Consider the following 10,785-nt stretch of genomic DNA (forward strand, 5'->3'; position numbering starts at 1 on the left):
GGGAGGGCCGAAGGACCACTCCAGAGGTCCTGCTTGGGGACTGCCAAGGGCCAAGGATGACATTAAGCAGAGAGCAGGTGTGGGATGAGGAGCAGCATGGGGCCTAGGCTGCAGAGACAATTTTCCTCAGCTCAGGACACGCTCACCTACTCAGGCACAAAGCAATGGGGCCGTCTAGGCCCAGACAGGTAAATGCCTATCCTGGAGTCCCACAGAAAGTGTTAGGGCAAAAACTGGAACTGACGTCTCCTGACAGTATTTGGGGTACCTGGCACAGATGGAGCCCTAGTTCACAGACGGATGAGGATGGAGACACCCAGACACAGCCATGGTCCGCACTTTGGGGCCGCTGTGATGAAATTCAGGCACACCTGGGCACCCAACTAGAGAGCAGATGTTGTCCCTTCAATGCTGAACAAAAGCTGAGGCGAGGCCAAGAGCAGTCTCCCCACAACAATTTTTCTCCGTCTGTGAAAAGAGACAACCACAACCCGCGGCAAGGTTGCTTTGAGGACTAAATGAGGGGAACCCACAGGGACGCAGCTGCACCGCGCAGACCACCGCAGACCCCGCTCCTTCCATCCTCTCCATCGTCCCCAGCCCCATTTCCTCATCTTCCCTCCTCTCATTTTAGGCCTTGGGGCAGAGCCCGTTCCCGGGGTTGTCAGGCAATGAGCTGCCTGAGACAAACGTGCCCACCTCCCAGCTCGGCCAGCCTGGCTCCCCCTGCTGCTCCTGCTTTCCGCCTGCTTCCTGCGCCCGGACCACCCCCACCTGTCGGCCGACACACCGCGCACGCTCCTCCCACTTGGGCCTGGCTCACCTGGACTTCCTTCCCACCAACCGCCCCTTCCCCGCATTACTTCCCCTCCCCCCACATCCAGCATCCTCCCGCCCCCAGGGAGCTGCGGGAGGTGGCCGTAGGGACCGCCCAAGAGGCCCAAAGGGATGAGAGGCTCCGGCCTGCGGCCTGGAAATGTACAAAGCCCATCCTTTGGGACCGTGAGAGCCTGACGTCAAACCGAGGCTGAAAATACAGTCTGGAAAGTCACGCGGCACTCGTGAAAAATGAGCCACCCTCCCCAGCCAGAGGCGTGGGAGCGGGGAAGGGACATAAATCCCGGCTCTTTAGAGTCTCCAAACAGCAGGGGCAGCCGACAAGCCTCTAGAATGCCTGCTGAGAGGTCTTGGGGTCTCCAATGCCCCATTCAGAGGCTCCCTTGGCCAGAACATCTGCAAACACTCCCCCCACCACTTTCCCCGTATGCTCCCACCATACACACACTCCTGAGAGCGGCCAGTGCCCGGAGAAGGAAGGGGCACCAAGAGGGGACGTGGGGGAATTTCTCAGAGCTGGTCCAGTGCTCCCTTCCCCACCCCCACCCCTGCCCAGGGCATCTGACTAGGACACAGTGTGCTGGGGACAGGATTTCCCAAACCATACCCCGAAGGCCCAAAGAGTCACGAGTGGTGGATGTCAGGGAGGGACCCTGAATCCTCTGCAGCATGTGGTTCTCAGAGACCAGACTTCCCTCCCTCTTGCTCTCAGAGACCTCAGCATTCCCCTCGGACTGGGGTCAAAGGAGCAGAGGAGCCACAGGCTGCAAGGGCTAGTCAGGGATTAGGGCTTTACAAGGCAACCAGATCAGGCCTTCGGGACCAGACAGTGGCAAAGGCAAATGTCCCCACCCAAAATTACCAAGGTTAAGTTTTCACTCCCCTGAAGCAACAAAGTCAAAAGAGAATTTAGGCTGGGCATGGTGGCTCACACCTGTAATCCCAGCACTTTGGGAGGCTGAAGCGGGAGGATCACTTGAGGCCAGGAGCTACAGACCAGCCTGGCCAACATGGAAACCCCATCTCTACTAAAATACAAAAATTAGCCGGACGTAGTAGCACGTGCCTGTAATCTCAGCTACTCTGGAGGCTGAGGGAAGAGAATTGCTTGAACCCGGGAGGTGGAGGTTGTGGTGAGCTAAGATTGCACCACTGCACTCCAGCCTGGGTTACAGAGTGAGACTCTGTCTTTAAAAAAAGAGAGAGAGAGAGAGAGAGAGAAAGAGAGAGAGAGAAAGAGAGGGAGAGACAGAAAGAATTTAAGCTGTTTTAGAAAATAAAGAACTTTGATTGACTTCCCATCTATTTTGAGGTTGAGACTCTTCTACACATGTTCATGTCTGGGTCTTGTTCATGGTGTTCCCTCCTTCTGGTCAGCCTTTAACACTCCCGCTCCAGTGTGGTCCACTCTCTAAATCCCCCACTCACTCCCCACCCCCAGCACCATGGCTGCTCCCTCCTCTGATGTGAAGGGCCCCGTCACCCTGCATGTGAGTGTGTCACAGACAGGTCTGTCTCCTTCTACAAGGCTATGATTTGTAGAGAGGCACCTTGGGCATCTCTGCAACCTCAGTGTTCAGCTCAGCCCTGCCCAGAAGAAGGCCCTGGCTCATGTTCATGGAATCGAATCAAACGAGGTTCATTTGCACATCAGCCTTTCAAAAACCTTACAAAGCCAACAAAGGGCTGGAGCCCTGGGCTAGGAGGCAGAGGCACCACCACACTCCCCTTCTCTAGCCACCTGTCCACAAAGCCATGGACCTCAGGCCTCTGACACTCCTGCAATAGGTCTGGGTGGGAAGCAGGAGGCAGCCAGTACCATGTGACTGTCCAGGGGGACAATCCTCCTTATCTAGATGGCCATGTGCAGGGTCAGGCTTCAGGACAGCTACGACATTAGAATGAAATCCTAAGTCAGTCAGAGCATGCCACTCCTCAGCTCAAAGTTTTGTCCTGCTCCTCGTCTCACCTGGGGTAAAAAACCAAAGTCCTCAGCATGAGCCCTGTGTGATCCAGCCCCCATGACCCCTCAACTGTTGACGGGCTGTGCTCTGCCTCCTTCTTCCTGTTCTAGCCACAGCAGTCCTCCTCTAACACCACTCCCCCAGGACCTTGGCACCTGCTCTCTCCCATTGCTCAAATGTCACCTCTAGAAAGGACTTCTCTCCCCACCCACCCTGTTTGAAATTACACACACACACATACACACGTACATGCACACACCTGCACTTGCACACACACACACATGCATGCACATGTGCACACGCATGCTCCTTGTCCCTCTTCCCTAATTTGTATCATTTATCACTAACTGATACCTATATATTTTATGTATTTGTCTCTTTATTTCTCTTCCTGACTAGAATGTAAGCTGAATTACAGTAGGAACTTTTAGCTGTTTGACACTCATTCTTCTCCTGATTGATTCATACTCCCCCCTTTAATATCCTGTAACTTAAGTTCTGAGATAAAAACTTAACTACTATCAAGACATCTTATGTTAAATGGTAGGAAATGAGGGAGGGAAAGAAAACAAAAGTGCTTACTGGAAACACATGTAAAAACGTATTCATAAGGAAATACAGTCCTTGTTTCTACAACTGGCCATGTGGCCCTAGCAGGCGCTTATGACCACCTCTTCCACTGGCCAGTCCATGCTTCCTTTGCCCTCAGCAAGCACCTCAGCCAGTTGTGGGGCCTTGCCTAGGTGGGGGTGCATGCACACGATGGACCCTCAAACAATATTTACTGAGTCAGTGAGGAAGAAGCTGGTCTACACATATCATACTAAGTAGGGAGAAGCCAGGAGCTAGTCTTTGATTTATACAGATAGCCAGAACAGATAAACTTTTAATGGTTTAAAACTAAGCAATTTACCACCCAGATCAGGAAATACTGTCTTGTCAGTTTTGCTGTGATATGTGTTGAGACACATCACTCTGACCGATGCTGAAGATCTACCTGCCTCAGTTTCCCCACATCTGTGGCGGGCCCCCTCAGGGCTGGATGGGCAGGAGGGCTTACCTGGAGGCAGCGTGCAGGGAAAGGTGGAAGGTAATCCCTTGCATCCTGCACTCCTCTTCCTCAAGGCCTCCCTCGCGAGGGCACTTTCCAGAGTCATTATCAGTGCCTCTAACAAGGCCCAGGGGACCCTGGGGGACTGCCACCCACTTCCTGCTGGTGCCAGGAGGCTCCATTCTTCCTGCAGGCCCAGAGTATCTACCTCCTCAGAGGCTTCACCTGAAGGCAGTAAGCCTGAGTATTGCTCAGGGCAACCAGGACCAGCTAGGAAAGCCAGCTCTGCAGCTTCCTGCAGGTCCAGTGTTAGCTCTGATACAGCCACACATTCCCCAGAGAGGCATCCCTGGACTAGATGCTGCAGGAGGGCAGGGAAAGGGTCTGGCCGACATTATTAAGTCTCCGTCCCCAGCTGTGGCCTGGCCCATGCATGAGAGACACTCGGGGCAGAGTAGTTATAAAGCAGCTAAGAAGACAATCAGTGCTGCTGGGTGACTGTGAGGGCCCCTCGGGTAAGCCAGGACTCACTTCCACCACCTATTAGCCAAGTGATTTCAGGCCAGTCACTCAGTTCTGAGTCTGATTCTTTATCTGAAAAGCAGAGATAATGATGCCTGTCTCACTCAGTGTTTAAATGCCATAATGTGGCCCTGTGTTTGTGCCAGGCCAGCAGATGGACAGTAAGGGCTCCACAAACACTGTAGACATGTGGGCAGAGGCAGGGCTTGCCCTACCACAGCCTATGCATTCCTCTGGTACCACTGCAGGGGCTTCCACCAGGGGTTCCTCCACCAGGCACACCTGATTCCTTGTTCCCCAATGCCTCCTACCACTCTGTGTCCCAGGAGAAGCACCCTGTACCTGTCAGAGGCCCACAGAGAAGCAGAGCCAGTAGGAGATGTATATGGATTTGTTGCAGGAAATTGGCTTATGCAAGTGAGGAGTTGGTGGTCAGAAAGGGAAAGTCATGGCAGGCTTAATCCCACAGGCATGAGTCTCTCTCAGGGAAGGGCTAAGCCTTCTCTTAAAGGGCTTCAAACTGATTGAGTCAGTCCCACCCAGGATAATCTCCCTAATTTAAAGTCAACTGATTAGGGACTGTAATTACATGTGCAGAATCCCTTTACAGCAGCACCTAGATTAGTGTTTGACTGAATAAGAGAAAGAAGGGGAGTATATGTAACAAAATGGCCCTGCCTCCTTCTGTCCCCCAACTTTCATGAGAGACTATCACTTGTGGCCCACTCTATCCAGAAGCACACTGGAGAATGAATTCTGGATAATGTAATTTTGACTGGCCAAGCTAACATACTGCAAAGCCCTCACATACCTCACTGGCTTAAATCTGCACAAGAGCACAGTAGCCACACTGCACGTCGACCTGCAGGCATAGCTTACAAACAGCATTTGAGTTACGTTGTCTTGCACCATCCTCATGACAGACCTTTGAAGGGAATTTAATTATTTCATTTCACTGATGACTTAACCTCACACACAGCTGCTAAGTGGCAGAGCTGGGATCTGAATCTGTGTTTACCTGACTCATTCAGGTCCTCACTGGGGTGTGAGTCTGATAATGAGAGGGAAGAGAAAAGAGCTTTGGTTTCTGGCTGTACCCCAGAAAAGGCCAGAGGAATAGAGACCTAGGTTTCCAAGGCAATCTTTGCCTAAATTTTGGTTTTGCTGGGACTTCATTCTGGATGATAACCAGATAGGGTATCATGAGTAAGAGATTTTGCTCTCCAACATATGATGTTTAAAAGGTCTCGTTTCTTTCTCCAGATTAAATGTAATCCGCTCCAAGCCTCCATTCTGCCAGTCCAGAGGGAAATTCAATTTGCCATATTAAAGCTTCCTTGTCCATGCACCATTAGAGGCAAGCAAAGACTCTGGGGTCTCCCACATTGCAGAACATTTAGAGGAGAGTCTGCTGGTCTCTGCACATTCTGTCTACACAGGTATGCTCATTGACCAATTCTCATGATTCATGAAGGGTGATAGGTCCCTGTTTCTGGGCCAATTTGGAGAAGGGTCTCTGCTGAGAGTCAATCTTCTTGGGGTACCCTGCAGCCATTGCCCTAAGGCCCTGTCACCTCCCTGGGGTCCCATAAGGAAGGATGGCTCCAGTTCCAACTACCGTGGACCCCCCTCCAACACGTCCCTTTAGTCTGCTTTCCTTCAAACTTTCCTCCCACTGCCCCCTTCTCCAAGATAATCCAGCACAATCTCATCAATGAACCTAGATTTTGGCAAAACAAAAGCCAGGAATGTGTGAGAATAGTCTTCTGAGTGATTAACAATTGCTGCTTTTGGCTCTACCACCCCAAACAGTAGCAACAGTAAAATTTACTGTACTTTTACTATTTTTTCTAAGCTCTTCATTTGTGATCATTCATTGAATCCTATCTATAAGTCACTAAGGTAATAGATGCTACTTGTCTCAGTCTGGATGATAACAAGATAGGGTATCATGAGTTTTCTCAGTCTGTGTTGCTATATAAAGAATGCCTGAGACTGGGTAATTTATAAAGAAAATAGGGTTTATTGGCTCATGGTTCTGCAGGCTGTACAAGAAGCATGGTGCTGGTATTTAGATCTGGTGTGGGCTTCACGCTACTTCCACTCATGGTGGGATCCCTGCCTGGTGCATGCAGGGATCACATAGCAAGAGAGCAAAATCACAAAAGAAATGAGGAAGGTACCAGGCTCTTTTTAACAACCAGCTCTCATGGAACTAACAGAGCGAGAACTCACTCATTACCATAAGGATAGCATCAAGCCATTCATGAGGGATCCATCCCAATGACCCAAATACCTCCCATTAGGCCCCACCTCCAACACTGGCGATCAAATTTCAATGTGAGGTTTGGTGGGCCAAATATTCAGACCATAACACCACTATTATTAGTCACTTTGGTTAAGGTAACATGCCCAAGGTCAGCCCAGCTCACAAGCAGCTCCCAGCATTCTAACTCAAGGACCTATGCCCTAACTGCTACTCTGTGCCATCTCTCACCAAAATCTGGTATAAGGCAAGGCTGCACAAAGGACTGGCTGCAGCCCTGAGGTGGGGAAGGATGATTAGTTATAAAAGCGAGATCAAGCCACAAACTAAAGCTGCAATAAATTGTTCCACCTATGTGAGTGGGGAGTAGGGAATGGAAGTGAAGAATTTGGATACTGGATCTGCTATGTACCAGCTCTATGATCTTGGGAACTCACTTAACCTGAGTTTCAATCTCCTCACATATAAAATGGGGATGATAATGACAACTTTTCAAGCTTACTGAGAGGACTAACAGAGAAAAAGTATACGAGAGCTCTTCATATGCTCTTCAACTGTGAAGATGTTACATGTTAAGGACATTGAGCAGAACATCTGCCTCGACAATGCCTGGGTTTAATAACCCCCTCTTTGGCAGGCAACAACAAAAGAGCACCCAGTGGCGAGGGCAGGTCCCTCTGCTGGGAGCTGGAGAACCAAGGAAAAAGCTGTCTTAGAAACAAAGGCAGAGTTTGTTTTCCTGCGCCAAAGAGACTGGAAAGAGTGTAACCACATTTGCCAGACTCCTTTGCAGGTAGGGTTCATGTGAGACCCAGTTCCACCAAGAGAATTCCCATGTGAACCTGGGGAGGGGATGGAGAGAGGAACTATAGAGTTAAAAAAAAATGGAAAACAGTGGTAGGTCAGGGGGATTAAGCCCCCCAGGCCAGTTGTTGGGGTTTCTAGCCTGTCTCCCCTGAGGAGTGGGCAGCAGAGTGGTATTTCCACCAGATCTGCCCTGTGAGATGCTCAGGTATTTCTCCTGACTGTGCTCTTCCGGGCCGTGTAGCAGTATCTTGGCCCTCTCTAAGATTCTATGTAATATCCTCTAATAAATTCCTTTCTGCTTAAATCAGCCAGAGTGAAATCTGTTGTCCCCAGTTTAGAACAGTAACTCATACCAGAAGAGATTCTAAGCAAGAAACTCTCAAGGAAATGAGAATCTAGGACTGGTTTTCTGAACACGTTGCATTTGGAGGCAACAGGGAGCTGGTCAGCGTCAGAGGACAGGCTGCTGGTGGTGGGTGGCTCACTGTAATGAAACCGTTACTGACGGGGCTGGGGCTGTGCAGCATGGCACCTGTCAGAGGCAAGGCTTCAGCAAACTGAGCAGCACTGAGGTAAAGCTTGTCAAAATCTTGTGTTATCAAACATTTCAAACAAACACAAAAATAGAGTAGTATGAACAACCCTATGCACCTTGTACCCAGCTTCTAAGGTGATCACACTGACACTCCATGGCTCCAGAAACTGCCTCTGTCCCACTTCACCAGATTATTCTGAAGCAAATCTTATGTATCATTTCATCCAAAAATATTGCACCATGCATTTCTAAAAGATGATTTTTAAAAATCATCACTACAATACTATCATCACACATTTTTTAAATGCATACGAATATTTACTAGCATCAAATAGTGAATTGATGTTCAGATTTCCCTGATTGTCTTGCTTTTTTTCTGGAACAGTTTGTTCAAATCAGAATGAAGATAACTCCACACATTGCAATTATTTGTTATGTCTGTTCAATTACTTTTAATCTACAGATTTCTCTTTCTCTCTCTCTCTCTCTCTCTCTCTCTCTCTCTCTCTCTCTCTCTCCCTAGAGCAATTGATTTGACGAAGAAACTGGGTCATTTGTTGCACAGGCTTTCCCACAGCCCAACTCCCTTTCCAGTTTGTTGGAAAGTTAGAAGTTACATTTCCAGGACTCCCTTTCAGCTAGGGTTCATTGCAATCTGGCTGCTCCCAGTCAGACGCTGCTGTATGTGACCTCTGGGTGGAAGAAAGTCAGGTGAGAGACAGCTCTTCCGGGTGCTGCTTGGGCCACTGGGGTCCCCTAAGAACCCGTGCTGGGGGCTTTGGGCTCTCACCCCTGGAACCACAGGGCCAAGCGGCAGGCGAGGTGGTCATGGTGTGTCAGGTATTTCTCTTGGTTGCAGTGCTCTGGCTAAGTGTCCAAGTCTGGTTCCTTGGCCCTCCCAATAAACCACCCACCTCTTCAATAAATTTTTCTATATATAAACTGGCCTAAGTGTATTCTGTTGATTGCAGTAGAGATTTCTGCAGAGAAAGAGGGGGATACAAATAAGGCTAAATTCTGCATAGCTCTGTAGGATTTACAAAACACTTTCCCATACCTCATCACTGGGTGCTCTTAACTACCCCACAAGGAGGGCCCTATTATCCCCACTGTACAGATGAGGCCCCTGACGATTAGAGAGACCAAGTGACCCACCCAAATTTGCACAGTTAGGAAGTATCTAAAGACTGACTCCTAAGTCTTCAGATTCCAGGTCCAACACTGTTCTCTGTCACCGCCTTGTGCCCCCTTCTCCTCGTGGACTGCCATCTTCCGAGCACAAATGAGGGAGGGTCTGGGGCTAAATCAGCCTCAGGAAATCAGGCAGCCCAGAGAGTTAGAGTCTGGAGAAACATCCCTCTCTTTGTTTAGGATGAGTGCCTCCTCCTCAAACTTCCCCGCCCAGTAAGGGAAGTTTAGGGCTGCTTAGACAAAATCCTGGGCCTTGGGGGCCCGATGCTTCCCTCCTTCTAGCCAGGCTGGGCTGCAGGGAGAGGCAGCAGTGGGTCAGGAAAGGCCCCTCTCCAGCTGAAGCCCTGGCCCCGACTCTGTCACCAAAGGTCCCCCAGACTCCTTGTCCTGATGGGTACAGAAGGTGGGGTGCACTTGGAGATGGTGGGGAAGGGGTTTCAGGGGAAGCCAGGAGTACTGAGGCTTTGTCTAACGTGTTACCGTTCAAGGTTAAGTAGCAGCAGCAGCCTGAGGTTGTCTGGGTGAAAGGAGGGACCAGCAGGGCGGCCCTGCCCTCTCTGATGGACAGCAGCTTTGATCCTGGGGTCTGAGGCTCATAAATAATGTCCCAGGCACGGGTGCCCTGGGACTCATCCAAGGGCAACTGGCTGACAAGACAGACTCCACCGGGCTGCAGCAGGCAGGCCTGGCCCCACTGCAGCAGGCTGTGATGGGTTTATGACCAGCCACCGACAGTAGTTACCTCAGATTTATCACCCTTCTACAAGGGCAGTGGGAACTGCTAAAGGCTGCCAGGGAGCCCTTAAATCACAGTGATGGGAAATGCTGTCGGAGGGAGCAGAGGGTTAGGTAGGAGCCATCCGGGGGGCTCAGGCTTCCTGCTGGCTCCTCAGGTTACAGTCCCTTCCAGAGGGGATTTACAGCCCTGGAACCCAGAGGGGCCATACAGCATCCCTGGGGAAGAGCCAGGAGGAACTGCAGGAGAACGAGGGCTGGGCTGGCAGGGGCAGAGCCATGGGAGGAAGCGCAGGAACCCAGCACCCACCCTGCTGGTTGCTGTGGCTATGGGAGATTGCCTGGTCAGATGCCCCTAGTGTACGTGTGGCCCAGAATGTGCAGGTGTCTGTGCCCCTTCTCTGGGTATGTGTCACGTCTGTTCAGGGGTATACATCAGCAAATAGGTGCATGCATACAATAAGACCATTTTTTATTGTACTGGAGCACTGGGCTGGCTATGGGTACTTACGAACAAGTACTGTAAGTGAGTGGGGATTGAGGGGTCAGGCACATACTCAAAGCTAGTGGGTTCTGAATCCCTGCACATGCCTGCTCACTGTGAGTATGGGAAAATAAAACAAAGAGGACACACAAGAGGACAAGGAGAAGAGCTGCTGCTGCTGCTGATGGTAATGGTAGTGGTGGTGGTGGTGATGGTGTTGGTGGTGGTGGTGATGGTGGTGGTGATGGTGTTGTGGTGATTGTGGCGGTGGTGGCGATGGTGGTGGTGGCAATGGTGGTGGCGGTGATGGTGTTGGCAGCGGTGGTGGTGGTGATGGTGGCGATGGTGGTGGTGGTGATGGTGGTGGCGGCGGCGGTGGTGGTGGTGGTGGCG

The sequence above is a fragment of the Piliocolobus tephrosceles genome, chromosome 1 (assembly GCF_002776525.5).
Source record: "Piliocolobus tephrosceles isolate RC106 chromosome 1, ASM277652v3, whole genome shotgun sequence".
Lineage (NCBI taxonomy): Eukaryota > Metazoa > Chordata > Mammalia > Primates > Cercopithecidae > Piliocolobus > Piliocolobus tephrosceles.